General features: G+C 37.2%; 1 non-coding gene across 1 annotated transcript; it reads right to left on the reverse strand.

The window, feature by feature from the left end:
- Nucleotides 1-23,296: 23,296 nt before the first annotated feature.
- LOC141716056 (small nucleolar RNA R71) lies at nucleotides 23,297-23,403 on the reverse strand. Its single transcript, XR_012572788.1, has one exon. It is a non-coding gene; the product is annotated as a small nucleolar RNA R71 (small nucleolar RNA).
- Nucleotides 23,404-26,727: the final 3,324 nt, after the last annotated feature.

A 26,727-nucleotide genomic window follows, 5' to 3' on the forward strand; every position in this document is an offset into this window, starting at 1 on the left:
AGGTAATCATTCGTTTTCTTAAGCACAGAGTTTTCACTCTTAATTCTATTATTATCTAAGGTTTGATCCCTAACACTAACATGCAGAGTCTTAAGAAATAATCTTAATTTATAGATATCATCAGTATCAAATGCAAGAGTAGACCGAGGTACCTTTAATTTAGCATTATCGGTCTCAATATTAGCATTTTCTATGAGAGCATAATTGATCCCATCATCTGAGTCTGATAAATCATCCCAGTTTCTTTTTTTTGAGATTAAAGCTTGATTCTTCTCAGCTCGGGGTTTTCTGCAGTCAGCTGTAAAGTGTCCAATCCATCACAGTTGTAAAATCTCTCTTTTGACTTGTCAGATTTTCCAGATCTAGCTTCTTTCCAATTAGTATCTCTTATGTTGTTCCTCTTATCAGAGTTTGAGGAACTGGAACCTTTTTTGGAAAATCTTCTCCCTTTCTTGAAGTTTCTGTAGACCATCTTCTTGAAACTTTTAACCAGTAGGGCATCCATTTGATCAATATCTTCATTGTTGTTGTGATCACTATCAGTATCTTATTCAGTATCAGGATTTGAGTCATCATTAGAGTTTGATGATCCGGTATCTGACTTAGTAATCACGGCTTTCCTTTTGGAGTAGCTTTTCCTTCTAGCTTTCTCTTTTGGCTTCTCTTCAACTTTGAGTGTAACTGGTCTAGCTTTTGATTCTTTCCTCTTGCTTCTTTGCTCCATCTCTAGTTCATGAGTTTTTAGAACTCCATAGATCTCATCTAGAGGTGTCATGTCAAGTTGATAGTTATCCCTGATTGATGTGACTTTAAAGACCCACTTTTCAGGAAGATCAAGTAGGAACTTCAAGTTTGAGTCCTCCAAATCATATTCTTTATTGACAAGGGCTAAGTCATTCAGCAACTTCTGAAATCTATCATAGATCTCAGTTAGGGATTCATTGTCCCTCGAGTCAAAGTGCTCATATTCTTGAGTAAGTATTGTCCTCTTGTTCTTCTTGATAGCAGTTGTACCTTGACACTTTACTTCTAAAGCATCCCATATCTCTTTTACTGTTTTACATCCAATGACTCTATTGGACATAACACTATCAAGCTGTTGTGCAGGATATGTCTAACCTTAGCATCCTTCATGATAGACGAGATATTTTCAGGAGTATAGTCCTTCCTATCTTTGTCTATCATCTTCTCTGGTTCTCCTGCAACCGAAATAGCTACCTTCATTGGTTTATGAGGACCATCATTGTAATATCTGGGATATATCGTCTAATTATTTTGGTTAATAAATAAATATTATGCATGTTCACTATGTATTTTGTGAATTATTTGTTAAGTGGTATATGTGTTTGGGTGATTAAAAATAATATAAATTGAGTATTTTAATTTTTAAATGTCCAAAATAAAATATAGATAGTTGTCATATCTTTTTATTTATTTTTATGTTGATTTATGATTTTATAGAAAATTTATGGATTTATTAAATTCTTTTTCCGAGTATTTATAAATCATTTTATATAATCGGGAACCAGCCGAATTCACCCGTTTTTACGTTTTTATAACCCGAAAATCTTCCGAGAACTCCTTCCTAACCTAATTGCAATATTTCGAGCATTTTCCATGTTTTGACTTCTTCGATCGGGCGTACGGTTTGTCCTGTGCGGGTCCCGGCGCAATATTTTCGATACAAAATTTGTTCCGGTAAATCAATAAAACTCGTATATTCGATAAAAGGGATCATTTTATTAAACTATTGTAATTATCACCTCGTAATATGTGTAACCAGGCGCTGAGACCAAGATCGCGGTACAAATTGTACAGATATGGATAATTATCCTGAAACCGGTACCATTTTTGATCTGTTTTTATAAATAAACGTACTATTTTATATTTGGTATGATCCAACGGGGTACCAATATTCCGTAAATATAAATAGTCCTTACCGTATTTTATTTTGTACGGAAAATCATTTGCAACCAGTAATTGTATAATTTTACAGAGAAAAAACCCCAATTTCTTATAACGTTCTGAGAATCAAACTATAATTTTGAGGTGTTATTGAAATCTGCTGGGGAAAATCTAGTAAACAAAGAGAAGGATTTAAGGAGTACTATCAAATTCTTCAAGTTTCAGAACTGCAGAAATCAAGGTTTATTTTCTATATTTTTATTTATTTTCAAATTATTTTGATTAAAATTATGAATTTTTGTTCGGATGATTATTTGGATGATTTGATGGTTGCATGTTGTAGAGGTTTTCTTCCTGATGAATTTGATATATTATATGACTGATTTGTAGTTCAATAACATGTTCAAAATTCGGTTTAATTTTCGAAATTCAAAATTAGGGTTTATAACCCGTATGAATGTTTTTAATTGAAATTTGGGCCTTTTTGTTTTAGGGGTTATTAGATGTTTTTGTTGATTGTATCGTGTTCCTTGTCGAATTTACAATCGATTTATGTATATTACAACAACTCATGATTCTTGGTTTGCTCGAATCGAAGCAAACAAAGTTCACCGGAACCGGCGAACTTCTCGGCCAATTACCGGCCAACTTCGGGGTTGTTAGGACGATTTGATTGTTGGGTTGTGTTCCTGGTGATTAGGATAAGTGATCTGGAGCTTCTGGAGGTGTGAGGATCACGGGAACGCCGTCCCCAGCGAGACAGGGCGTTTTCTGGCGACGGGGTTGTAAAATTGCACTTTAATCCCTGTACTTTTGAAAACGATGAAGTTTGGTCCCACAACTTTCCAGGATTTGCAAAAATAGGATTATTTTTTATAAATTATTTAAAAATCATATTTTCTTTTATTTTAATTACATAAATTCATTTTTAATTATTAAAAATTCTAAAAATTATTATTATAATTCCAAAAAATTATTTTTAATTCAAAAATAAATTTGTATTAATTAGTTAATAATTAATTAGTTAATTGGTCAATTAATTCAAAAATTAATTGATTAATTGATTTAATTAATTATTAATTGATTTTAGTTAATTATTTAATTAGATTTAATTATTTATTTTTTATTTAAAAATTCCGAAAAAATAGTTTCGAGCTTTAAAATTTTATTCTAAATTGTTTTCACGGCTCGATAATTATTATAAAATTATTTTGAAGCCAGAATCGGCCAACCGAACCCTGTTTATTGTTTTAAAAATGGTTCAACGACCTGTTTAAATTCCGAAAAATATTTTAAAATCCATATTAAGTATCTGAAAAATCCTTTTAACATCAAACCTTCTTTGAAAAGTATTTTCAATCAAACATCTTACGTGTTATGTGTTATATGTGCATTGATTAACGTGTTAAATGTGTATGTGTACGTTATATGACTGTTTTGGTCGTATCTTTCAATCTGTAAATCGGATTTGGGTAAAACGAAGGGTAGATAAAAGCTTATATCGAGTAGAATCATATGAGTTAAGTATTGATAGATACTTATACTATATGAGTAGAAGAGGCAAGGTGTAGAAAAGGGAAGCAAGTAGTCGAGGAGTAAGAGGTTGTGATTGAAAGCTAATAGAGTGTAGCAAGCTAATACAAGGCAAGTGTTCTGAACTTTCTCGAGATATATTGTGAATAGTTGATAGTTCTGTTTTATATTGCAAGTGCTTTGAAGCACTGAACCCTAAACCTTATTTCCAGTTATTGATCTTTGAGCCGTAAACCTTATTCTTTCTGAACCATTGATTAATGAATACCCGAATACGAACCATATATATACGATACTACTCCACAAATAGATACAAACTAAATATTGAACACATGAACCAGGATTACTTACATACTCAAACCATTGTACCTTATACATTGAAAGACCAAATCCTTGTAACTCTGAACCTTTGATTCTTTTGTTATCCAATTCTTTCACCACCTGATATCCATTCTTTGTAATTGCCATATTGTTTCCTTGTAAAGATTGAAACCATCTCATGATTGGAAATCCAATGTTGTTTATGATTTTGTTTATTGCTTTACATTATTTATTATGTTATTGTGATAAAATTGGATTTTTTTATAAAATTATGGACCAGATTCGTGGTCAGACCAGATTGTTGGTCAAGTTAGGCCAATGTGTGCCTTGGATCCAGTAATTAGAGCAGAGTTGGTGCCTTGCTCAGGGTTAGTGCGTGACTGATTAGCAGCCTAACCTTGGTTTTTAAAATAAAAATCTAATATCCAATTCTAAATCATTATTCATTTTTCACTTGATACCTTAACTCATTTCACTTGATCATCATTTATTCTCAGTATTTTCAATGTGACTTACTGAGCTTGTTAGCTCATTTGTGCGATTTTGTTTATACTCTTTTCCAGTTAAGAAGGAACCGGTTGGTAGCAAGCACTACGTGAAAAACTGGAATAGACATCACACTTTTTACATCGGTTACAAAAAAACCAATGTAAAAACAATTTTTGACATCAGTTGCTCTCAAACCGATGTGAAACAGCATTATTCAAATCAGTTTCATGGCCGACCGTTGAATATAACTGCTTTTTAAAAAATTAAAAAAGACGGAACAAATTGTTCCTTTTTACAACTACAAAAACACGGGGGAAATTTTTACTTAAAAAAAAAATTATTTCCCCCCTTCTCTCTCACTGTTCTCCCTCCCCGACCTCTCTCTCTCGGTACACTCTCCCTCCCCGACTTCTCTCTCTCTCTCTCCATCTCCTTCTCCGTCTCTCACCTGTCAACTATCACCCTCCCCTCTCTTTCACCTCTACCCGTTACAAGCCCTAAAACAAAGTTAAACCCTCTAATTACAGATCGAGCAAGAAGGTTGACATGGAGCCCTGAGAAGTGTTCATACAACCCGAATCAAGCAAGTTTTATACAAATCGAGCTCTGTTTCACCGAAATCGAACCCTAATTTGTAAGTGTATTTTCAATTAAATTTGATTTTTTGGGACTTTTGATTGGTGTGTGTGTGTGTCTTACAGTCAGACTATTACTGAATTTGTGTATCTTTGTGAATTAATGTGTATGCACTATTTTTACTTGTGTGAAATGGGGCTTTGTTGATACATTTGTGCTAATGTTATTTAAAATGATTGTAATCCTCTTTCTTTTTTGATTGTATATCTTAAATTGTGTATGTATTTTAGTAATCCTCTTTCTTTTTTTTTATTGTCTATTTGTGCTGATATGGGGCTTTATAATTTTTTTATTTATATAAACTGTGCAATTTATGGAAGGAAGTTATGTTGTATATGAGCTTGTGTACAAGTTCACAAGCTTAATTAGATATTTGTTAAAAAGGTATAAAATTAGTGAAATACAGAAGAGATGTTAATGATTTTGAGGAGAACTAGTTGTAATTGTAATTTAGGTATTCATTAAAAAAGGTATAAAATTAGTGAAACGCAATGTAATTGTATATGGTATGATAGATTTATCATAATTTGTTAAATGGGTAACCATGATAATTTAATAACTGCCATTATCCGAATAAAATTATGCGTAGTTATTATATACTCAAGAAAATGATTAGGTGTTAGTAAACTATGAATTTTTATTTAATATTTGAAATTATGATCAGGTAGGTTATATGGATAAGTCATGAATATCTGCAAATAGGGATTCATTAGACTATGAAATTGGGGTTGAAAAGTTTTTGATATTTGCTGAAGAAAACTGTAAGGATCCTAAGATGATACCCTGTCCATGTGCACGTTGCTGCAATTTTAAGAAATTCTTGGTAAAAATCATTAGGGGGCATCTATATGAAAAGGGTTTTAGTTTAGGGTACGTCGATTGGATTTGGCATGGAGCTAAAGCTAGCTGTAGGTCATTGGTTGGTAGCACAATGCCACCTCCGTGTTCGGAAAATATTGAACAGAACATTGAAGAAAATTTTGCTGCATCACAGGTAGGTGATACCTGTGAAGCAGCATATAATAACTGGGGTAATTTGGATGGTGATTGTGATAAGGATTCAGAGGAGTTTAAGAGGTTTTTGGCCGATGCCGAGCAACCTTTGCTTGAAGGCAGCGATTCTAGTAAATTAGATTCGATGCTCAAGTTACATAACTGGAAAGCAAGATTTGGTATTAGTGATAGTGCGTTTACGGATTTACTTTCTTCCGTTGACTCCTTACTTCTTAAAGATCACGTTTTTCCAAGTAATGCATACACAGCTAAGAAAACCCTATCCGATTTAAGTCTTGAATATATTAAGATCCATGCATGTCCGAACGAATGCATTCTATATAGAGGTGTAAATTCTGATTTTGTCGAGTGTCCCAAGTGCCACATATCTCACTGGAAGTTAGGCAAGGATGGTAAAGTGAGAGTTAACGTCCCGGCTAAAGTTATGTGGTATTTCCAATCATTCCAAGATTTAAACGGATGTTTAAGTCGAATTCTACCACTGAGCTTCTGACTTGGCATGCTAACCAAAGAAGTTAAGATGGGCAGATGCGTCATCCAGCCGACTGTCCTTCATGGCGGAATGTCGATTATAAATGGCCAGAATTCGGTAATAAGCCGAGAAATCTTCAATTAGCCATGGAGGCAGATGGTATAAACCCCCATAAAAATGGCATGAACAATAGGTATAGCTGCTGGCCAGTAGTGTTGACAACATATAACCTTCCTCCGTGGTTGTGCATGAAAAGAAAGTTCTTGATGTTAACAATATTAGTGTCTGGTCCGCAAGAGCTAGGTAATAACATTGACGTCTTTTTGCAACCACTTATTGATGATCTCAAAAAGCTCTGGAAAGAAGGTGAACCAGATGTGTACGATGCTCATACAAAATCTTCTTTCACTTTGAGGGCAATATTAATGTGGACAATAAATGATTTTCCCGCTTATGGGAACTTGTCTGGTTGTGTCAACAAGGGTTATATGTGTTGTCCAGATTGTGGTGACGATACCGTAGCCAAGTATTTACCTCATACCAAGAAAATGTGTTTTCAAGGCCATCATCGATATTTACCTAGGAATCATCCTTATAGGAGGAAAAAGATGGCTTTTAATGGTGAGCAAGAGTTAGGAAATGCTCATCAAATCCTTTCTGGAGAAGAGGTGTTAAGGCAGCAGGAGCGAATTAAATTTGATTTCGGGAATGCAGTAAAGATGTCTAAAAAGGTCGACTGTCCATGGAAGAACAGTTTTCTTTGATTTAGAATATTGGAAGTTTTATCATGTTCGTTACTGTCTCGATATTATGCACGTCGAGAAAAATGTGTGCGATAATCTTATTTGGACACTCCTAAATATGAAATTTAAAACTAAAGGTAGCGAGGCCTCCTAACTTGATATGGTTGAACTAGGCATTAGGACATATTTGCTCCACAAAAAGTAGGAGCACGGAGAACGTACCTACCCCCTGCTGCTTATACTCTTTCAAAGGAAGAAAAAAGAAAACTGTTAAAGTCATTGTCATCAATGAAACTTCCCTATGGACATTCATCAAACATAAAAAATTGTGTCTCGATACCTGATATGAAGTTATTTGGGCTGAAGTCTCACGACTGTCACATACTACTTCAACAGCTGCTCCCAGTTGCAATTTGTGGAATTTTCCCAAAAAATGTCCGGGTTAGCATCATTAGGCTGTGTTTATTTTTCAATTCTTTGTGCACTAAAATTGTCGAGGTATCAAAATTGGATAAATTAAAGTCATATATAATATTAACCTTGTGCGAGCTGGAGAAAATATTCCCTCCCTCTTTTTCGATGTAATGATACATCTTACGGTTCATTTGGTTAGAGAATTGCGTTTGTGTGGTCTGGTTTTTTACAGATGGATGTATCCATTTGAACGGTTCAATAAGGTGCTGAAAAGTTATGTGCGAAACCATTTATATCCGGAAGGTTGTATAGCTAAGAGCTATCTCGGAGAAGAATCTGTAGAATTTTACAGGGAGTTTGTTCGGCAGAGTTGCACAGCTACGGGTCTTCCGAAGGACAAAGCCAAACTTGATGGCCCGTTATCTCCTGTAATTATAAAGTCAGTCGAAGAAAAAGAGCGAGATGAGGCACACCTATATGTTCTTCAAAACAACTCGGAAGTGTATCCATACATTACGTAAGTTAAATTAATTAACCCTTGTCTCAATCTTCTTTTAGCGAGTATTTATGGTATTTCCTTATCAATACTTTTATTTCTAGGATGCACAAGGAATTATTAGAAGAAACCTATCGAGGGAAAAAAAAGACCGTGCAATGGCTAATCGGAGAGCACAATCGGTTATTTTCTAGTTGGTTTAAAAAAAGGTTAGTGAAATGATAAGGAATGGAGAAGATGTTCCTGAAACGATAAGATGGCTTGCAGGAAAACCATCTTTTTCCGTATTGCTCGTTGATGGGGTTCGATATTTCACAAAAGACCGAGATAATGCGCGGGTGGTCCAAAACAATGATGTGTCTTTAGTTGCTAAGACTGTCCAAGTGAGTAGTGCCAAGGATTTAAATCCCGTGGAGTGCGATATGACATTTTATGGCATTATTGAAGAAATTTGGGAGTTGGATTACCGTGCATTTAAGGCTCCGCTGTTCTTGTGCAGATGGGAAGATAGCGATAGAGGTGTCAAGGTCGACGATCTCGGCTTCACACTTATGGACCTTAATCGACAAGGTCACAAAAATGATAAGTACGTATCGGTTGACCTGGTCAAGCAAGTTTTCTATGTCGACGATCCAGTCGATATTACCTGGTCAGTTGTATTAACTTCCACGAATCGAGATTACCATGAGGTGTATAACGACAACGATTTAGGGGACACAACACTGGAAAACCCTTCTTTCTGCTCTCAAATCCCTAAAGTAGATGTCCCAGTAGATGTAGATGATGATGTAGATGAGCCTAGTCTTGGAAATCAACGAGAGGATGTCGAGGGAATTTGGATTAGAAAATGATTACATTTTGAATTTTGATGTCGATGTATTTTTAATTAATTTCGATATTTGTATTATTGTGAGAGACAGAAGTATGCTTTTGGGACATGTTTAAAATTGTACTTTTGCTAAACCCTGGATAATTTGTCTGTGATTTTCAGTTGTTTCATAGTTACAATGCATTTTATATTTGTTATATTCGCGTTATTTCTATATAATTGTTTGCTCTTTATTTTTTTTTATGTTTTACTATAATGCATTTAGAATGCTTATTCCCACTGTTGATTATTATAAATAGCTAATTATGTACACCATGTATTTCAGGAATTGCAAGCACAAGAATGGGGAAGAAGTAACCCAGAACACTGATATCTAAAAAAGCAGTGACAGAGGAGGGCGGTGAGAAAAATGAAGAAAAGCAACTGGAAGTGAAGCAATTGACACCTAAAAAGCAAACTGATGTAAAGCAATTGACACCAGAAAAGCAACTAGATGTCGCACAGCCTACAGATGACCCTGGAAAAGATGGAAAAAAGGCAGACTGATGTTCCAAAAGAGACGGTTACAAGTACAAAATCTAGGAAAAGAAAAACTGGAGCAGCACGTGGTGTTTGTGCTATGCACAAGGTCGTGATAAAGAAAGCTCAAGGGCAAAAGTTCAAAATCAGATACAACAGAATCGGAATTCCCATTGGTGACACAAGGCACACCTTGCAGTCTTATATTGGCATGCTGGCGAGGACGATGTTGCCAATTGATCTTGAAAATTGGCTAACAGTGGATGAGGAGTTAAAAGCGAAGATATGGAGTGATGTGCAGGTAAAATAAATCATGTTTATTTTACCTAAATATTGTAACTTGTCTACTACATGAGTTTTTACCTTGTACATGGTTATTTTTCCCTCTCAGGATACTTTCAAAGTAGCTCTGGAAAGTGAGGGGTTGGTCTTAAAGTCAGCGGGTGCGAAGTGGAGACAATTCAAGTCTGAATTAACCAGAAAATTTGTGAAGCCGTATATTGGAAAGAAGAAGAAGCTAAGCAAGCCCCCTCCAAAATATGCGTATTTTGGCAAGGACTGTTGGAGAAGATTTTTGGCTGTGAGGATCGGTAAAAGCTGGGAGGTATATCTTCCATATTTATATCTTTCACATTTATCGTGGTATATTTGAATTAGTGTTGAATTTAATATATCTTGTGTGTAGGAGATTCGTAAAGTGCAAAGCGAGCGAGTTAGGGAGCGAAAATATCCACACAGAACCTCAAGGAAAGGATATATTGGTTATGAGGAAGATGAAGTACGGGTTTCTTTCTATCTCTGAAATTTAGTATAGTATTGCACTTATTTTTTTAAACATTTTTATTTCTTCATTTTTTAACAGATCAAAGCAGGGCAGCTGGCCCTTGAAGAATTACCTGATCGAGCAATTTTCTGGAAAAAAGCTCGTACGCCACCAGACGGAGTTATTGATGAAGAGCTGGCTAAGACATTTGAAAAAATTGTAAGTTCCAGATTTAATTGAACTTCTTTTAATTTTAGTTGCACCGTTTTTCAATTTAATTGCATTTTTAAATTCATATGCAGTTTTAAATTTAATTGTATCAATTTAATTGCATTTTTAATTGCATCTGTTTTCAATTTAATTGTATTTAAAAATTTAGTTGCATTTTTAATTTTAATTGCACTTCTTTTTAATTTTTTGTGCATTTCTTTTTAATTTTAATTACACTTCTTTTTAATTTCCTTGCACTGCTTTTTAATTTACTTGCTTTAATTTTAATTGTACATGTTTCCAATTTAATTGCATTTTTAAATTTAGTTTTAATTGCACTCCTGTTTAATTTGTTTAATTTTAACAGGCTACTTGAAAAGAAACGCAAGGGTGAGTTTGTACCGTCTGGAAGCGAGGATGTGCTTTCTGTTACACTGGAAATTCCTGAACATTCTGGTAGAGTTCGAGGAGTTGGAAGCTTTGTAAATCCATCGACGTACTTTAATTTACCGAAAGGGAAAGACAAGAAGAGCAGAGTGAGCAAAGCAGAGTTTGAACAAACAAAGAATGACTTTGGGAAAAGAAATGAGGATCTTATGTTGCAGATTGCTGAGCTGAAGAATGCGATGAAGGAAATGGCTAGTGCAGCCAAACTCCACTCACCGATGTTGTCTGATAAGGCAAGTTGTCGAGTAGAAGAAAAAGAAGGAGTTGCTGAAATGAAGCAAAAGTGTGGTCTTACTGCTGTACGTGAATTGATGGTTGAAAACAATAATGGTAATGGTGATGACTGTGTGAACATTAATCATTTTGACCCTCCACCCGGGAAAAAGGTAAAAAATTATTGTTCGTATATCTCTCAATATTTTTGCAATTGTTGCCAGACTTATTATTTGATAATGCTTATAAATGTAATTTAGGATCCGCGAAAGGGCGAGCTGACAGTGGATGTAATTGAAAACAAGGTAGCTTTTGGTATTGTATTCTCCGAGGATGGAATGTGTACGTTAGTACATGGAGTGCCTCTTGAGCCTGGATATGCTCGTGTCCAGGTAGACGGAACCATCAAGGAAGACGCCTTAGTTCCGGTACCAATAGCTGGTGAAATAGAGACAGTCCGCCAAGAGGTTGGCTCCCTTGTAGCATGGCCTAAAAATTTGATCATCTTCAGTCCCCCCACTGCTGAGGTATTTTCTTAAAAATTAGAGGATTATAAATGCATTTTCTAAAAACTGTTAAGGTTTATGGAATACTTGTTTATTTGTTTATTTATTTGTAGAAAAAGATGGAAGTGAAGCCAAGGAAAACAAAGATTGTCAATGCGTATCAGAAACTCTCGGCTGAGATGAAGAGTGTGAAACCTACTGACAATGTTCCTCGAAGGTTTATGTTGTTGTACAGACATGCCATGGTCATATTGAAAGAAAGTGGAGACTCGATACACATATCGTGTGGTGCTGAGGTGTTTGGAGTCGAAAAAGTCATTTTTTATTGCACGAGAATGTTATGGCCATGTTATAGTTTAAAATGATTGGTCAGGGCATAATATCTACATATATGGCGTATGTATTTTTTCCTTTTTATTTTTCCTTTTCAATTCATTAATATTGTTTTATTTTATTTTTTCGTGAGAACAAATTATGAAGAATATTTTATTTTTATTTGTAGGTATTTGTATACCGAGGTTCGTAAGAGAAAACTATCTGACATGTATGCTTTTGTTGATCCAGCGGCCACTTTTAAGCTCAATGATGATTTTGAAGCTTATATTGTCGAACGGATGAATACAGGAGATTCTCGCATATTCCTCATGCCTCATAATGAGAAGTAAGTTTTAGCATTTGCAAAATTATAAAAAATTATAAACTGTCTAAATATTTTATAATTTCTTGTTGATTTATTTAACATTAAACAGTTATCACTGGATTATGATTATGATTTGGGAATCGGAAATATTCATTCTCAACCCCTTGGCCCATCCGACAAATTTTCCAAAATTGGAAGCAGCATTAACGCGGTAGTGTTAATTGAAACTTTTTTTATATATATTTGCTGTCTATTTTTTTTAGAATTTTTTATTTATGTATACTGCATGTTTACTCTATACAGAGCGGTGAGATCTTATAAAGCTCCGAAAGGATTGGTAAAAAAAACCCCAAGATTAAGAACCTTAGCGTAAGTATTCATTTGGGCACATTTGACTGTAGTAGGGTTTTTTGTAAATTCTTTCTTTTTTGGGATTGATTGATTGTTAATTTTTTGTTGGATTAGGGATCCCCGAAACAACCGGGTGGATACGAGTGTGGGTACGTTATCATGTGTTACATGAAAGACATATTCAAAGATAAAGAAATGAAATTCATTACCAAGGTAATAAATGTACATTTAGTGCAACCTGCCAACACCTAGAATAAATGTACATTTATCAGGGCATATTTATATTTATAGTAAAGTATGCTAATTCGCTGTTTTTGCACTCTATAAATTTCACAGTGGGAAGCTAAGACTCGAAAGTGCTATACAAGGGAGGAACTTGATGAAGTGGGATTCGAGACTCTTCAATATGTCCAAGAGTTTGTTTAGTTTTCATGTTACTAGGGAACAATATTTAGTTTGATCAGTACATTATCATCTAGTTGGTCGTTCGTTCGTTTGGTTGGTCTTGTAATCTGCTTAAGTAGTCTGCTACCACGCTAGTACCGCGCTTTGCTGGAAATGACTTGCATAATTAGACTAGTTATGGCAGATCATGAATTGTGGATATTCGATCTGACTTGTTTAAATGATTGTTATAACTTTTGTTGGATGATTTGCAAGTTATTATATAACTTTTGTTGCATTTCCGTGCTTGTTTGGTGCTTGATATATAGCTAAAAAGCTTTTAGTATTTCAGTTTTGGTTTGCGATTAGTCAATTTCAGTTTTGATAGTTTTGGTTTGTGATTTGTTTGGTTTGTGATTGGTTTGCGATTGGTAATTTTTGGCTAGTTGAATATATGAATAATACACATCACTGAAAATGTAAAAACCGATGTCTATGCTAATCAAAAATAACAGGCATATTGTGTTCTTTTGTACCAAAAACTGATATATATACAACTCAATAACATCAGGCAAAGCTATTCCAACCTGATGTTAAATCAAATAAACAACGGTTTTGAACTGATGTCTTTGATTTTAACATAAATTATATACTTTAGACAACGGTTCAAAACCGATGTCTTTGACCTTAAGAAAAATTATATACTTTTTACATCGGTTACTAACTGATGTGTAAAATGTGTTTTAACATCGGTTGAATGAACAACCGTTGTAAAGTATAGACATCGGCTAAAAACCGATGTCTATGTTAATCTTTAACATCAGTTTTTAAACGGGGGTGATGTTAATAGTCTTAATAAACATCATTTTTTAGAAAAAAACTGATGCAATAGGTTATAATCACACTGTGTGTGATATCTTAAAATTGATTATAATCTCTTAGTTTGTAAAATTAAAATGCTGTTAGGTACTTATATAAGATAAAGGACATCAGTTTATTGCCAAAAACGATGTGGAAAGCTATGTTTTACATCGGCTAAAAACCAATGTCAAGGGGGGACCTTTCTCTACACCGACGAAGACATCGGTCAGGATTTTGTTTACATCGGCTAATAACCGATGTCTATTCCAGTTTTTCACGTAGTGAAGGATCCCTAATCCAGTGTGAGAGCTAGGATTCCAGGTTGATTGGAATAGGCTAGCTAACGGCTTTTGGAATAGTTTAAGTTTGTGTAGTTTGTAATAATGTTTAATATTCAGTTGTAAGTTTAAATAGTTGGAATTTGGGCGTTTGCAATATAAGTGTGTGTGTGTGGCTTGTGTGCATACTTTAACCTGTTGCGATCCGTGGTAGTTGGTAAGTAGGGTCACTGCATATTATTATTATCTTTATTATTGTTATAAGCAGGGTATAAATAACGTGTGTGTGTGTGGACCCCAAACTTCTGACCTGGGTTTGGAGGGCGCCACAGGTTTGGTATCAGAGCTACAGGTTATAAGTCACTGACACAAGCCTAGATTGATGGGAATGGGTAGAAGGTTAGGATTAGAAGTAAGGAAGTAGAAAGATAGAACGTCGAGAAGTTGAGTGCAACGGTATAACAGGTATTAGTATGATTCGCGCTGTGGTTCGAGATTCTTATTTTACGATATGATTTCAGATAGCAGCGATGGCCGACTCTTTCATCCCAGTACCAGCTGACCACTATGAGCCCTCAGTTGGAGGACCATCTTCAGATCCACGTCCTGTCACTCCGCCAGTGTTGGTTATTCTACCCCCAGCTGTGTTGCAGCCCATACCACGGGAGGCCATTCCATCTCCGGGCATGAGGCCACCTATCAGAGGACCTCCACCTGCTGATTCAGATTCTACTAGGCATTCAGTTATGGGTGCCCCATTCCATTCTACACTGCATCCTGTTCCTTATTACCAGTATGAGGCTCTTCTTCTCGAGCGTGATTCCCTGTAGGCACAGATTCGAGAGCTGCAGCATATAATCAGGACTACAGATGTTGATCATAGTATGAGGGATCTTTGAGAGGAGATCTATGTGACACGCAGGATTCTTGAGGCCAGACTACATGGAGCTACATTAGCTGGCCCTGATGCATTTATGGGATGGGCTAGGGAGGTGATGGAGGACCTCGAGAGACTTGGCGGACCAGAGTTTCCTTGGAGTTAAAGACAGAGATACAGAGATGGAGATGCTGAGCACTGTTGTTGTGGTTGTTTATTATGTATAGTAGTGTGTACTATGTATCAGTAGACTTTTGGGTTGTATTCATAGACTAGATCCGCTGACTAGTGAGTAGGTTTGTTGTACCCTTTTGCTTTGACTTCTGAAGCGTTTTTACGCTTGTACTACCTAAAACTTTTGATCTATATATATCAGTACCTTTTTTTTCCAGCATTGTCATTTACATTACTGCACCTGTTTTACTTTACTTTACTTATTGCACCAGTTATACCTCTTGTGATACCATGTATCCTAACCCCTTAACTGTTTATATTCTGTAAAGAAGCATGCAATTTACTTAATTCAACTGTTACAACTATTTTCAAAAAGAGATATTTCTGTTTTACAAAACTCTTCTTTTATGCAAAGAATTTGATTTAAAGGCTAACTAAGTTATTTGATTCTTTACAGAAAATGCCTCCCAGAAGAACTAACCTGTTCCAACACCCAGAATGAAGAAATCAACAACAACAACCAAGATAATACCAACCAGAATGCAAACCCAGGACCTATAGACCCAACAGTAGCCCAGATTCTTCAGATCTTGGCTCAACAAATAGTTCACCTGACTCAACAGCAACAAAGACAGACCAACCCCCAGTTAACTTTCAAAACTTTCAAGAGGTGAATCAACCGAAATTCAAGGGTTCCTTAGATCCAATTGAAGCGAATGTTTGGTTAAAGGAAATAGAGAAATCATTTGCCTTAGTCAAGGTAAAGGAAGAACAGAAGGTTGAGTTTGCAAGTTATTATTTGAAGAATGAGGCCACCTACTGGTGGGAAACTGTGAAGACATTGGAAGGTACAGATGCTATCACTTGGGAAAGGTTCAAAGAATTGTTTTTAGAAAAATATTTTCCCCAGTTTGTTCTGGACCAGACGGAGTTGAAGTTTTTGGAGCTAAAGCAAGGAAGTATGTCGGTAGCTAATAATGAAAGTAGTTTGAGGAATTGTCAAGATGTGTGCCATCATATGTGGATACTAACAGGAAGAAAGCTAAGAGATTTCATCAAGGTCTAAATCCATGGATCAAAGGGAAGGTAGCCATATTTGAATTGGATACCTATGCAGGAGTTGTACAAAAGTCCATGATTATAGAAATAGAGAGCGAGATGTCACAAAAAGAGAAGGAAAGTAAGAAAAGAAAGTTTGAAGGGAATGAAGGACAGTCACAACCAGGGAAGTTTCAAATTTTAAGAAGGGCAAGTTTCAGCCAGGAAGGAATTCTAATTTGAAAAAGTAGAATGCAGGCGACGGAGGTCAAGGCAACCGTCCAGCCAATGTGAATCAGCCAAATCAGTTGAGGCTAACTATTCCAGATTGTCAGGTATGTGGGAAGAAGCAAGGAGGAATTTGTAATAAGTTGAGTGTGGTTTGTTTCAAGTGTAATCATCGGTCTGGATTTTTTTTACATCGGCTAATAACCGATGTCTATTTCAGTTTTTCACGTAGTGAAGGATCCCTAATCCAGTGCGAGAGCTAGGATTCCAGGTTGATCGGAATAGCCTAGCTAACGGCTTTTGGAATAGTTTAAGTTTGTGTAGTTTGTAATAATGTTTAATATTCAGTTGTAAGTTTAAATAGTTGGGATTTGGGCGTTTGTAATATAAGTGTGTGTGTGTGGCTTGTGTGCATACTTTAACCTATTACGATCAGTGGTAGTTGGTAAGTAGGGTCACTACATATTATTATTATTATCTTTATTATTGTTATAAGCACGTTATAAATAAGGTGTGTGTGTGTGGACCCCAAACTTCTGACCCGGGTTTGGAGGGTGCCACAGGTTTGGTATCAGAGCTACAGGTTATAAGTCACTGACACAAGCCTAGATTGATGGGAATGGGTAGAAGGTTAGGATTAGAAGTAAGGAAGTAGAAAGATAGAACGTCGAGAAGTTGAGTGCAACAATATAACAGGTATTAGTATGATTCGCGCTGTGGTTCGAGATTCTTATTTTGCGATATGATTTCAGATAGCAGCGATGGCCGACTCTTTCATCCCAGTACCAGGTGACCACTATGAGCCCTCTATCGGAGGACCATCTTCAGATCCACATTCTGTTGTTCCGCCAGTGTTGGTTATTCTACCCCCAGCTGTGTTGCAGCCCATACCACTGGAGGCCATTCCACCTCCGAGCATGAGGCCACTTATCAGAGGACCTCCACCTGTTGATTCAGATTCTACTGGGCATTCAGTTACGGGTGCCCCATTCCAGTCTACACTGCATCCTGTTCCTTATTACCGGTATGAGGCTCTTCTTCTGGAGCGTGATTCCCTGTAGGCACAGATTCGAGAGCTGCTAGCATATAATCAGGACTACAGATGTTGATTGTAGTGTGAGGGATCTTCGAGAGGAGATCCATGTGACACGCAGTATTCTTGAGGCCAGACTGCATGGAGCTACACTAGCTGGCCCTGGTGCATTTATGGGATGGGCTAGGGAGGTGATGGAGGACCTCGAGAGGCTTGGCGGACCAGAGTTTCCTTGGAGTTAAAGACAGAGATACAGAGATGGAGATGTTGAGCAGTGTTGTTGTTGTTCTTTATTATGTATAGTAGTGTGTAGTATGTATCAGTAGACTTTTGGGTTGTATTCATAGACTAGATCCGCTGACTAGTGAGTAGGTTTGTTGTACCCTTTTGCTTTGAATTCTGAAGCTTTTTTACGCTTGTACTACCCAAAACTTTTGATCTATATATATCAGTACCTTTTTCTTTCCAACATTGTCATTTACATTACTGCACCTGTTTTACTTTACTTTACTTATTGCACCAGTTATACCTCTTGTGATACCATGTACCCTAACCCCTTAACTGTTTATATTCTGTAAAGAAACATGAAATTTACCTAGTTCAACTGTTACAACTATTTTCAAAAAGAGAAATTCTTGTTTTACAAAACTCTTCTTTTATGCAAAGAATTTGATTTAAAGGCTAACTAAGTTATTTGATTCTTTCCAGAAAATGCCTCCCAGAAGAAATAATCGTTCCAACACCCAGAATGAAGAAATCAACAACAACAACCAAGATAATACCAACCAGAATGCAAACCCAGGACCTATAGACCCAGCAGTAGCCCAGATTCTTCAAATCTTGGCTCAACAAATAGTTCACCTGACTCAACAGCAACAAAGACAGACCAACCCCCAGTTAACTTTCAAAACTTTCAAGAGGTGAATCAACCGGAATTCAAGGGTTCCTTAGATCCAATTGAAGCGAATGTTTGGTTAAAGGAAATAGAGAAGTCATTTGCCTTAGTCAAGGTAAAGGAAAAACAGAAGGTTGAGTTTGCAAGTTATTATTTGAAAAATGAGGCCACCTACTGGTGGGAAACTGTGAATACATTGGAAGGTACAGATGCTATCACTTGGGAAAGGTTCAAAGAATTGTTTTTAGAAAAATATTTTCCCCAGTTTGTTCTGGACCAGATGGAGTTGAAGTTTTTGGAGCTAAAGCAAGGAAGTATGTCGGTAGCTAATAATGAAAGTAGTTTGAGGAATTGTCAAGATTTGTGCCATCATATATGGATACTAACAGGAAGAAAGCTAAGAGATTTCATCAAGGTCTAAATCCATGGATCAGAGGGAAGGTAGCCATATTTAAATTGGATACCTATGCAAGAGTTGTACAGAAGTCCATGATTATAGAAATAGAGAGCGAGATGTCACAAAAAGAGAAGGAAAGTAAGAAAAGAAAGTTTGAAGGGAATGAAGGACAGTCACAACCAGGGAAGTTTCCAAATTTTAAGAAGAGCAAGTTTCAGCCAGGAAGGAATTCTAATTTCAAGAAGCAGAATGCAGGCGACGGAGGTCAAGGCAACCGTCCAGTCAATGTGAACCAGCCAAATCAGTTGAGGCTAACTTTTCCAGATTGTCAGGTATGTGGGAAGAAGCAAGGAGGAGTTTATAATAAGTTGAGTGTGGTTTGTTTCAAGTGTAATGAGAAAGGGCACTATTCGAGGGAGTGCCGCAACCAGCCAGCAAGAGAGCAAGTAAGCAAGGATCAGCCTACCCAAAATCCAACAGTTAAGGTTCCAGCCATTGGGTTTACATGTTTTAAATGTGGGAAGCCAGGATATATAGCCAGGGATTGCAAGACACCAGCCCCAGTCAATAATGCATTGAGGATTATGGGATTTACTCCAACAGTGAATGAGACTCCAAGGGCTAGAGTTTTTGATATGTCTGTGAAGGATGCTATTCAGGACACTGATATCGTGGCAGGTACGCTTAATGCGAATTTTTTATGTGCCAAAGTGTTAATAGATTCTGGAGCAACTCGATCGTTTATTTCTCAAGATTTTGTTAGTAAGTTAAATTATCCAGTTGAGTATTTAAATGAAATAATGAATAAGGAATTAGCAAATCAAGAACGTGTATCTGTTAATCAAGTTTATGGGAATTATGAAATTGAGATTTCTGGTAATAAGTTCTGTGTGGATTTGATACCATTTAATCTAGGAGAGTTTGACGTTATCTTAGGAATGGATTGGTTATCTAAGCACGATGCCCAGATAGACTGTCGTAATAAGAAGGTAATTGTAAAAACGCCTGATGAAAGGATAGTAACATTTAAGGGCCAGAAGCAAGCAAATAAGTTCTTAACGATGATCCAAGCTAAAAGGTTGCTACGACAAGGATGCGAGCATTTCATTGCATATGTAATTGATAGAAGTCAGGAGCCACCAAAACTTGAAGATATTCTGGTAGTCAATGAATTTCCAGACGTGTTTCCCGATGAGTTACCAGGACTTCCTCCAGATAGAGAAATTGGGTTTTGTAATCGACTTAGCACCTGGAACGGAACCATTATCCAAGGCCCCGTACAGAATGGTGCCCGTCGAAATGAAGGAATTAGCAAAATAATTACAAGAGTTGTTAGAGAAAGGAGTAATCAGACCTAGTGTATTCCCGTGGGGTGCACCGGTATTATTTGTCAAGAAGAAGGATGGGAGCATGAGACTGTGCATAGACTATCGAGAGCTCAACAAGCTTACAATCAAGAACAAGTATCCGTTACCTCAAATTGATGATTTGTTTGACCATTTGAAAGGAGCCAAGTACTTCTCCAAGATTGATTTGAAATCGGGATATCACCAACTAAAGATTAAGCTAGAGGATATACCAAAGACAGCTTTCAGAACAAGGTACGGACATTATGAATTTTTAGTGATGTCTTTTGGATTAACCAATGCCCCGACAACATTTATGGACCTGATGAATATAATTTTCAAGGAATACTTGGACAAGTTTGTTATTGTGTTTATAGATGATATTCTGATTTATTCAAAGACAGAAGAGGATCATGCAGAACATTTGAGGACAACTTTGGAGATTTTGAGGAAGAAAAAGTTATATGCTAAATTTTCGAAGTGTGAGTTTTGGCTACAGGAAGTTCAGTTCTTAGGACACATAGTCAGTAATGAAGGGATCAAAGTGGACCCGACAAAAATTGAAGCTATTACAAATGGGAAAAGGCCGAAAATACCGACAAAAGTAAGAAGTTTCTTGGGATTAGCAGGATATTATCGGCGATTTGTTCAAAATTTCTCGAGGATTGCGATACCATTGACAAAGCTTACACGGAAGCATGAAAAGTTTATATGGAACGACAAATATGAAGAAAGCTTTCAGGAATTGAAGCAAAGATTAATTACATCGCCTATAACGATGCTTCTCATAAAGAACTAGGATGTGTTCTGATGCAGCACGATAAGGTTATTGCATATGCGTCAAGGCAACTAAACCCACACGAACAAAAGTATCCTACTCATGATTTGGAGCTAGCAGCCATAGTATTCGCTTTGAAGATTTGGAGACATTATTTATATGGACAAAAATGTGAGATTTATACAGATCACAAAAGTTTGAAGTACATATTTACACAAAAAGAGCTTAATATGAGACAGAGAAGATGGTTAGAGTTGATTAAGGATTACGATTGCATGATTAACTGCCATCCCGACAAAGAAAATGTTGTGGCGGATGCGTTAAGTCGAAAAGAGAAGTTGAATGTGTTATCAGTACCCGAGGAGATATACAAGGAATTTCAGAAATTGGAATTGGAGATCAGAGTTTGTGATAAGTGGCATTTTATACCACTTAGAACGTCTTAGAACGGCTTGAATTGATGTCTTGAAATCAGGTATTTTGTGTATTTGATGCGTTTTTCTAGTGTTTTTGCATTTGAAGGTATAACTTGCGTATCTAGGAGGAATTCATCAGAAATAAGCCTAGGGAAGTGCTTGGCATTTGTTGTGGAAAGTTTGGGGAAGAACACAACAAAATCAGGAGCAGAATTCAGAATTTTCCAGAAGGTGCTTGGGCGCCCGCTCAGGATGCTGGGCGGCCGCTTAGGAGCTTGGGCACCCGCTCAGGAATCTGGGGCGGCCGCTCAAGGACGAGAATTTTAATACTTAATTTTATAATCCTTATTCTGATGGACTTCTGAGACGGCTAGTTCTTGTGGGCTTCTATATAAATAGTTCTCAGAGACGTTTCACAGAAGGGTGGTATCAAGCAAGGAGCAAGGAAAGAAGGAAGAAGACCGTTTTAGCACATCACAACGAAGAAGAAGAAACATACGTTTTCTTGTGATTCTTTTATTCAGTGTATCAATGGATGCTAGTTTTCTTTACTTTGAACCTTATTACTCTTGTGACGTCTGGTTTTAATAAGTATTTTTATTAGTTTATATTGTGTGTTATTATCATGTTTTCATATGAACCCATGGTGACGATGAGTTTTATCATAGGCTAATCGTGATCATGGGGTCATAACGGATTTACTATGGATTTCTTTAGTTAGTTGTTTAATACCTTAGTGTGTGATGATTGTATGATATCTAGCATAGGTTGCGCTTATTCGTCTTATGTGCGTCGCGAACATATAAGATAGTCTGTTAATCTCCTGTGAAGCGAAGGTGGATCTCGAGGTTTAGAACTTGCCATGCTAGCATAGGTTCATGTATGTGTATGCATGATTAGTGGGTAACTCTAACCGTTTTACTTGCCCAGTGTAATCAAAAGGAATAACTTGTGCTTAAATCGTTATGTTGTCAAATTCTGTAGACATATAGGGTCTCAATATAATTGATGCATATTCAACTTCTATCTTAATTGTGGATGTTTGGTAGAATGGTATTAGTACAACGAAAGTTGGCTTTTATCAGTTTCGTGTTGTTCGATTAATATCATCACTGTTACATGCTAAGGGTAATAACGATAACTATTGAAGGAAGTAGTAATGAAGTTATGATCACATGTGTGTTTAATATTGTTAATTCAAGTGTCAATTAGGTGTTTAATTCTCGTAGTTAATTGTAGTTAATAATTAATTAATCAAATCTAAGTGTTATTGTCTTGACATTGAGAAGTAATCATACATTGGTGAGTAAGTGTTAATTGAACATAATTAGTCTGAGTCTCTGTGAGAACGAACTAGAATTTATTCTATATTACTTGCGAACGCGTATACTTGCATGAATTATTAGCGCGTGTTTTGTGCCTAACAAGTTTTTGGCGCGCTACCGAGGACTCGACGTATTTGTTTAGTTTATGTACTTGCCATCAGTGATCATTAGGACTCATTGATTAAGACGTGTTACTTATTGTTTCCGGTTGTGTTTCAGGTATTCTAGCGAGCATTTATGCAAACACGTTCTCGCACTCGCAAGAGAACTTTAGATACGGCTGAGGAGAGAGACTCAGTTCTTGATATTCCGGAGAAGATAGATTTTAAAGATTCGGATAAAGAGAGTGAGCAGAAAGAACCAGTAATCATGGGTGATCGTATAGTTTCAGTAGCAGATCCAGCTCTTATGGAATTTTCTCGGCCTAAAATTGATGACATTCAGTCAAGCATCCTTCATCCGGCTATTCAGGCTAACACTTTTGAAATCAAGCCGGGCACTATTCAGATGGTGCAGAATTCTGTTTCTTTCGGAGGTGCTGCGACTGAAGACCCCAACATGCATATCAGGAATTTTGTCGAGATCTGTAGTACTTTTAAATATAATGGTGTGACTTACGAGGCTATCAAGCTGAGGCTTTTCCCATTCTCTCTGAGGGATAAAGCTAATGACCGGTTACATTCTGAGCTAGCTGGGTCTATCACTACTTGGCAAGACCTTGCGCAAAAGTTTCTGGTGAAGTTCTATCCAATGGCGAAGACTGCAGCTTTGAGGAGTGCTCTTACTCAGTTTACGCAGCAACCAACAGAATTTATGTGCGAAGCTTGGGAGCGCTACAAGGAGATGTTGAGAAAGTGTCCACATCATGGTATGTCTGACTGGATGGTGATCACTGGTTTCTATAATGGTTTGGGGGCCCAATCTCGGCCCATGCTCGATGCAGCAGCTGGAGGCGCCTTGTGGGCCAAAAGCTATACTGAGGCTTATAATCTTATTAAAACTATGGCTGCAAATAAGCATCAAAACCCAACTCAAAGGATGATATCTGGGAAGGTAGCAGGTATTCTGGAAGTCGATGCAGCTACAGATATTGCAGCGCAGCTCCAAGCGCTGTCTTTGAAGGTCGATTCTTTAGCCAACTATGGAGTCAATCAGATAGCTATGGTCTGTGAGCTTTGTGCAGGTTCTCATGCTACAAATCAGTGTTCTCTTGTTAATGAATCTATTCAGTATGTGAATAATTATCAGCGACCACAGCAGCCTGTACCAGCTACTTATCATCCTAACAACAGAAATCATCCCAATTTTAGCTGAAGTAATAATCAGAATGATGTTCAGTAACCATATCAGCAGCCTATCAGTAAGCAGTTTAATCCACCTGGATTCCAGCAACCACATCATTATGCTCAAAGGCAATCATATCCTCAACAAGGAGGTGCTGCTCTACCTTCTAGTGCTGATTTCGAGGAGCTCAAACTGTTGTGCAAAAGTCAGGCTATTTTTATCAAGACCTTGGAAAATCAAATCGGTCAATTAGCCAATGATGTGCTCAATCGTCAACCTGGCACACTTTCCAGTGATACCGAAGTGCCAGGCAGGAAGGAAGCTAAGGAGCAAGTAAAGGCTGTCACCTGAAGGTCTTGAAAAGTTGATGATGCTGAAAAAGAGAAAGATGGAGAAGATGAAGTTGTTGATGAAGAAGAGAAGCAAAAGGAGAAAGTGGAGGAACCAAGGAAGACTACTATTGAACACACTCTGCCTGAGGGTAATACATGGGAGAAACAACTATGTCCTCAACCACATTTCCCTAAGAGATTGCAACAACAAAAATTGGATAAGTAGTTCGGTAAGTTTCTGGAGGTGTTCAAGAAACTTCACATCAACATACCTTTCGCTGAGGCTCTGGAGCAAATTCCTAGTTATGCAAAATTCATGAAGAGTATTATTTCAAGGAAGGTGAAACTGGATGACCTTAAGACCGTTCCTCTAACGGAAGAGTGCAGTGCTGTGCTGCAACAAAATTACCTCCAAAGCTTAAAGATCCAGGTAGGTTCACCATTCCTTGCACCATTGGCAAGTTCTCTTTCGACAAGTGCCTGTGTGATTTAGGAGCAAGCATCAATCTGATGCCATTGTCTATCTTCAAAAAGTTGAATTTGCCCGATCCAAAGCCCACCTACATGTCTCTACAATTGGCTGATCGTTCTATTACATACCCACGAGGCATCGTGGAAGACGTGTTAGTAAAGGTGGATAAGCTCTTCTTCCCTGCAGACTTTGTCATTTTGGATTTTGAGGAAGATAAAAAGATTCTCATAATCTTGGGAAGATCTTTCTTGGCTACAGGCCGTACCTTGATAGATGTGCAGAAAGGTGAACTTACTATGAGGGTGCAGGATCAGGATGTGACATTCAATGTATTCAAGGCAATGAAATTCCCTACAAAACACGAGGAGAGCTTAAAGGTGGATTTGATTGATTCTGCGGTAACTTTAGAACTTGATCATATGCTAATGTCTGATGCCTTAGAGAAAGCCTTAGTGGGGGAATTTGACAGTGATGATGAGGATGGCAATGAGCAACTACAATATCTAAATGCTTCTCCTTGGAGGCGAAAGCTAGACATGCCATTTGAATCTCTTGGTACTACTGATCTCAAGAATGCTAAAGGAAAGCTCAAACCATCTATTGAGGAAGCACCTACTTTGGAGGTTAAACCATTGCCTGAACACTTGAGGTATGCTTTTTTAGTTGATGCATCTACTTTACCTGTTATTATTGCATCTGACCTTTCAGGTAGTGAGGAGGACAAGCTCTTGAGGATTTTGAGAGAATTCAAATTGGCCATCGGATGGACTATAGCAGATATAAAAGGGATAAACCCTTCGTACTGTATGCATAAAATTTTTCTAGAGGAAGGTAGTAAGCCGACTGTTGAGCAACAGCGGAGAATTAATCCTATCATGAAAGAAGTGGTGAAGAAAGAAATTCTGAAGTGGCTAGATGCAGGAATCATATATCCTATTTCTGACAGTTCTTTGGTGAGCCCCGTGCAATGTGTACCTAAAAAAGGAGGTATAACTATGGTAGCAAATGAGAAGAATGAGCTCATCCCCACTCGAACAGTCACAGGATGGAGGGTATACATGGATTACAGAAAGTTGAACAAAGCCACGAGAAAGGATCACTTCCCTCTTCCATTTATTGATCAGATGCTTGACAGGTTGGATGGTCATGAGTATTATTGTCTTCTTGGTGGCTATTCAGGGTATAATCAGATTTGCATTGCACCAGAAGATCAAGAAAAAACTACCTTCACTTGTCCATTTGGCACGTTTGCTTTTCGCAGAGTTTCATTTGGCTTATGTGGTGCACCTACCACTTTTCAGAGATGTATGATGGCTATATTCTCTGATATGATTGGAAACAATATCGAAGTGTTCATGGACGACTTCTCCGTCTTTGGACATTCATATGATGTATGTTTGAATAATCTTCGTTCGATGCTCAAAAGGTGTGTGGAAACTAATTTGGTGCTCAATTGGGAAAAATGTCACTTTATGGTGCGTGAAGGAATTTTTCTTGGGCATAAAGTCTCTATCAAGGGTCTTGAGGTGGACAAAGCCAAGGTGGGAGTCATTGAAAATCTTCCACCACCTATTTCTATGAAAGGAATCCGTAGTTTTCTTGGTCATGCGGGTTTTTATCGGCGTTTCATCAAGGACTTCTCGAAGATATCTAAGTCGTTGTGCAACTTGCTTGAGAAAGATGTGCCTTTCAAATTTGATGATGAATGCTTGGCGGCATTCGAGACTCTCAAGAAGAGTTTGATAACTGCACCATTTTTTACGGCACCTGATTGGACAAAACCTTTTGAGATGATGTGTGATGCGAGTGATTATGCAGTGGGAGCAGTTCTTGGGTAGCGCAAGAATAATCTTTTTCATGTGGTCTACTATGCTAGTAAGACTCTAAATGGAGCTCAAATGAAATACACCACTACTGAGAAGAAGCTCGTGGCTATAGTCTTTAGTTTTGAAAAATTTCGATCTTATCTGCTTGGGACAAAGGTGATAGTATTCACTGATCATGCTGCCATTTGCTATTTGGTCTCAAAGAAGGATTCGAAGCCTAGACTTATTCGTTGGGTGCTTTTGCTAAAGGAATTTGAGTTAGAGATCAAGGATCGAAAAGGT

Source organism: Apium graveolens, chromosome 3 (assembly GCF_009905375.1).
Source record: "Apium graveolens cultivar Ventura chromosome 3, ASM990537v1, whole genome shotgun sequence".
Classification (NCBI taxonomy): domain Eukaryota; kingdom Viridiplantae; phylum Streptophyta; class Magnoliopsida; order Apiales; family Apiaceae; genus Apium; species Apium graveolens.